Genomic DNA, 5,965 nt, shown 5'->3' on the forward strand with positions numbered 1-5,965 from the left:
TTTCGTTGCACCATTGTGGCGGCATCAAAGACAAAAAATGCGTTCAACAATTATGGGTCATAATGCAAAATTTTTTTTTTGTAAAATTGCGCGACTTTAGCAGTTCACTAAACATATTTTCTTTTCTGCAATGCTGGAAATATTCTGTCCATTTTTTCATGTGGCCTCATTTTAGAAAATGCAGTTACATCAGTTTCATGCCGCCTGTGCACCAATTTGCACAAGCTTTAATTGGTTCTGGTATATTTTTTATTTTTAAATAAATACAACGTCTCGCTTAAAACGCTAAACGTCCCTGCCAAATAGAAATGCTAAACAACTTTTCAAAGCGAAGAAAAACAATTCATTAAAGGATATCAAAAAACAAAACATATTACTCAAATTAAACAGTTATCCGCAATATATTTAGAGCATTTTTCATGTCCAAAAATAGGCCGTCCTCTTTCGAGATTCGTGTACCTGAAATAAAAATAAAATAAGTCAATCCTTTTTTGAGTCATACTTAGAGATCGGTTTGTGGCTTACAAAGTTGATGTTCTAAATGACGATAACAAACCAAACTATGTTTTACAAAAATAATTTATTTTGAAATGACTGAAGTTTAAGTCAAGTCTCAATAAAATAAGTCAAGTCCCAGTTCAAATTGTCAGTTGCCCAAGTCAAGTCCCAGTTAACTCATTATTATAGCAAGTTAACTTAAGTCATGTTGTGAGTTAAACGTTAAACTGTTAAATTATGAGCAATATCACAACTAAAAAACAATAAAATATGGAAAGCAAATTATTTTATTTGCATTTGAAATAAATAACCTAATTTTATTTGAAATGTGCAACAAAAACACTTATTTCCAAGTCAAGCCATTTGCTTAAATGACTTAAGTTAATATTTACTTAAAAACCTGCACCACCCAAAATTCAATAAAGTGGGATTAAAAATATTATCAAATGCGCAGTTGAAATAGCGTTTAAAAATCACTTTATTTTCCTTTATTTCTTTGCTGCCTGCGGCTCCAGCAGAATCGACCATTTCGCTGAAGGTTCCGGTTTTGCTGCTCAGTAAAATGGGCGGCGAGTTCAGTTCGTCTATTTTTCCGTCGCTTAATACCTGAATGAAAAAAAATCATAGAACACTGTCATCACAAACAAAAGACTTAATTTGTATTTATATTTTTTTTAAGTTTGTCGTAAAACGCTAATTTAAAATCACGGAAATAACTTTTAGGTTTCCGCATAAATTTCGTTCGATTTAATTTTTGAATAAACAAGTTTGTAATATACACCGGAAGGCATCACAGAATAATCAAATCTGTCGATCAATTATGTGAGCATACCAGAAAAAAGAAACTGCAAGGCAGGCTAAAAAACAACCTATACAGTGAAGTTGGAAATCACGACCTAGAAGCCCGTGTCGCTCAGTTGGTAGAGCGATGGTCCCGGTATGACCGAGGTCGTGAGTTCGAACCTCACCACATGTTAGTTTTGCAAACAGAATGCGGCTGGCAACGGGACTATGTTTGTTTTTTGACTATCTCCCCTCTGAGCCTGTGTATCTCAGTTGGAGAGTGACGGTCCCGGTATGGCCGGTGGTCGTTACACTTTCCCAATGGGTAAATTTTAGATTGAAGACTTGTATTTTGCTTGAAGAATACTAAACACTGACACCATAACGCGGTCGCAATCGATGATGGTTTCGATCCGATGAGCAACTGTCAACACGGTGCAGTCCCTAAATGTTTCGCGGATCGTTTTGTGGATAAGCGCATCGGTTCTAAAAACGAAATCCCGAAATTTTATAGAAGAGTTCTAGTTATCCAGGTGCTAGCAAAAGCAAAACCTCAAACAAAATTCCGAGGGCGCAAATTAGTGGAAATGTCACGACGATTTCTAGTTCTAATCAGCGAAACCACAACGATGGGAAAGATTTCCAAAACGATATAAAGTTGTAGTTTCGAAAAGTAAAGCTTAACAAGGAATTTGAACAGAAAGGCATATAGAAATTTAGGTATCATTTTGCGAAAGTTTAGAATAAAAATGTAGGGGCCTATGGGCTTTTACTATTTCCACTATTTTGGATATGTTTTAGTAGAAGTTTCGTTGGAGGTTATTACACTTACAGTGCCAATCAACGTTTCTTCTTTCCTTTGAGCCCTAAGGTATAAAATAACCAAGGCGTTATTAAACACGTTTTACCCAAAATCTACGGCACCTTGTTTCTCCTCAGCACAGCTCGGCCGAGGCAGATCAGCTGACGCTGGCCCACGCTCAAGTTTAATCCGGCCTCGGAAAGTTCCATCTCAAGCTTGGACGGAAAACTCTCCGCCACTTGTTTCATTTCAACCTGAAACGGAGGGATTTGGCAAAAAGTCTCTCGGCCATGAAGTGGTTTTATATAAAGGTTTACTTGAAAGGCATAATAAAGGCAAACAAATATCTAAAGCGAAAAAATCTCATAATATGTGCTATCAAGGCCAGCATGATAAATGCGCAGTAGTAAGTACAACGGGATTATATTTAAACTTTTCGAAACCCTGTTTTAGCATAGGACTTTTTGTCGTTGTGTTAGATTAGGAGTTGGTAGGGATTAGAAAACAGTAGGGATTAGAATATGGGTTAGTGTTGGAATTCTTAGGGAAGTTAGTGATGAAGGTATAGGCGTGAAGTTAGGGTTAGATAAAAGGTTGTATAGATATTAATCTGGGGGTTTAGGTTTAACTAAAAATAGTTATTGTTTAGTTGTCGTCCTAAAATTTAGTTGTCGTCCGAATTTGTTTCTAGTCAAATTTGACTTTATTCTGATATTATCATTTTGGTCGCAGGCTATTGCTGGAAAATGGTAAAAATAGGGTATGACAAAATAATTTTAAAGTTTTATTGTTTGTTTGATGCCTACCGTTTGGAGAATGTTGCTATTTAATGGCGTTAGGCTGACTTTTTACCAATCTTTTTTACCACGTTTCGTAGCATTCAACACAAGATAAAGTTGGAAAAAAAAGTTTTATTTGCGCCATTATCGTTTGCCAGAAACCAGCATTTCTTAGATTCATCCTTAGGCTACATAGTTTGTTGAAGCTAAATGCAATATTTATGTAGTTTACCTTTTCGAGAGCATTCCAAATTTCTTCGTCGCGGTGTAAACCAAAAACGGATCCCGGTTTTTTCGAAGGCTTTCCGCAAAAAACTGGATTCTAGGATTAAAACGAATCAAGTTCGTGTTTAATCATAATTCGAAATTATCCTGAAAATGAAGAATAAAAGTTGTTTCAGGTTTTACAAAAAGTAGAATAAAGTCCGTTGAATGATCGTCTCGCGCGGGTTGAAACAAACCACACTGACATTTCAGTTATTTGGTTCGTTGATTGGAAATTTATTTACTTATTATATTTAGACAAACGAATGGCTGTTTCTCAACAGCAAGTCTGCAGCGGGTGCCAGATTGCAACGATCTTTCTGAAAATATGATTGTGTAAAGAAAAAACAGCTTATCAGTCGGTCTGGGGCGACGATGGAGACACTTTACTCCAACCATGCATTGCCGCAATGCAACGGACTGCGTGAATTGCGACAAAGTACCGTGCAACCCAGAAGTTCGTTTCACATCCATCTTTTCACCGTTTATTTTTGTACCTTTCGTTTGAATACTTATCTACGTAGAGGGTGTTAAAATTGCTAACTCAACGCACAAAAAGTCTGAATCTGCTAATACATATTTATGTTTTGCTTATTACCAGTGTCGTAATGACGTGCAAGTTACTGTTTTCATATGACTTTACTTGACTATAGTATTTTGGGCAAAGTTGCTTGACGGACGAAGGAATTGGGTTAAAAGTGTTTTCACAAAGCATTTTTGTTAATTGAGTTATTTCTTTTAATTTTTGCACATAAAACAATTTTTTTATATGTTGTGTTTACATTATTTTTTATTTGAGTTATTGCTCATAATTGTACAAGTTTATCAGTTTTTTAAATGGTTTAAAGTTTATTTTTATGACAAGGACTTGGACCTGACTTGTTATTTATTTTTAAAGAACTTGACATGCAAATCATAATTGTCATGGTATTTTGCTCCAAATTAACGGTATTATGAACCTCTTGCTTGCTCCACATTGATATACAGATGATGTCCCTGACCCTGACTTAAGAAATTAAAAACCTCTTTTTTGTGCAGAAACCATGATGTGGACATTGCAATTAATCAAATGTAAGATCCCTATTATGCTAATGCTGTACTGCTAAACAACAATTAATTTAAATTAAGTGTGTTTTGTTCGATGTTTTTGTAAATAAATACATATTTTCCTCAAATATGTTAGAAATGACTTATTAATATTAGACCTTAAACGAGTGGGGGGAAAACAAATTATTTTAACATGACTCCCTGTAAAGTTTTTTATGAAAGACCAGCCAAGTGCTTTGGAATAATAAATACGTACAAAACTTTTAAAAATGGTTAATAGTTTTCATTGTGATCAATAGTTTGCACAACAAACACAAAAGCGGAAACAAACAGCACATTAACATTTAATAAGTGGCTACCCAATTTAACTATAATGTATCCTCATTCCTCAACTTTAGTCAAGTCGTTTGTGTAAAAATCTTTAGTCAATTAATTTGTCCCAATGACGCAAGTTAGGTCCTTTACCCAAAAGACTGAAGTCAAGAGAAGCCATTGAAAAATAGTGACACAAGTCATTGGCTATGTGATTATAACACTGGAGTGTAAAGTTTTAAACAGACACTTAAAAGTATTTTCGAATTAGTCCTCAATATAGAAAGAAAGCCATTTTTGATAACCATTTGACAATTTCCTCCCCATGAGGCATCAGTTAAAAAAAAACATAAAAAAATGTTTGGGGGATGGTCTCTTTTTTTACATAAAATAAATAATCTTGTTATCAATGAATTATATCTTCAATAACAAAGTAATTTTTCTATAAAATGCTTGATATAAGATATTTGAATATTTTAACCTAATTTTCTCTGATTGTTTTGAAAATCTTTAGTAAGAAATTTTAGATTATCATTTCCAAACTGGAAGTGTGGATAGTGTTTTTGTCCTGTGTATGAAGAATTATAACATTGAACTCTAGGGTTTGTGAATGGGCGTAAAATAATAAATTGTACCACTAACCATCATCCCAGTCCAATAAAATTCAATCATAGATTGAAGTGTAAGAAAGCTTCTTTAGAATCACTTTCTAAAAATCAAACAGTTTTATCAAGATATGAACTTTAATTTAGTTGCAACATGCCAGACCATTTTCGATCTCACCTCAACATTTTAGATGGTGACACTTTCTTTGTTAAGACGGTGACAAAGTTTTGTGTACAGGAGTGTAATGTAATCAGTGCTGATAAGTGCGAAATAATTGGTTGCTTAAAGTTATTAATAAAATACCAAGTCTTTACTTATTAAAATGATTTTCATAAATTGGGGCTAGCAATGTTTCTAAAAATGTGATAATATCTTAAAAAGATCATTAGAATTGAATTATTTCTTCTTAGCATTGCCATTATCAAAGTTATTGGGAATTCATTTGAATAATTTTCTCCACTTGTTTTTTTATCGGATTTTTTATAAATAATATATTTAAAAGTTGTATTGTTTGTATGATGACTGAGTTTCATTAAGTGTTAAAAAAAGTCCAAAAATAATTATTAAAAGTCGCTTTGTAAAGGCGCCGGTTAACGAAAAACATTGACCTCTAGTTTGATAGCACAGCGTTATCAGTTTAACGTCTTGCAGCGCCACGAAGAATCACACACAATAAACCGACACTCCTGCTCGCACTAAGAGGAATTTAAAGCTAGCTAGACACACCCCCGTCTGACGTCACGTAGATCTACAATGTAGTAAAGTGTTCAACCAAGCGGAAAGACCACAGAGTGACTTCTGCAAAACATCGGCTAAGTTACGCTAATCTAAGTCGTCAGTCGTCTTGCAAGCATTTCAATTCCAACCAACAGCC

Source organism: Ascidiella aspersa, chromosome 8 (genome assembly GCF_963924565.1).
Source record: "Ascidiella aspersa chromosome 8, kaAscAspe10.2, whole genome shotgun sequence".
In the NCBI taxonomy this organism is placed as follows: Eukaryota; Metazoa; Chordata; class Ascidiacea; order Phlebobranchia; family Ascidiidae; genus Ascidiella; species Ascidiella aspersa.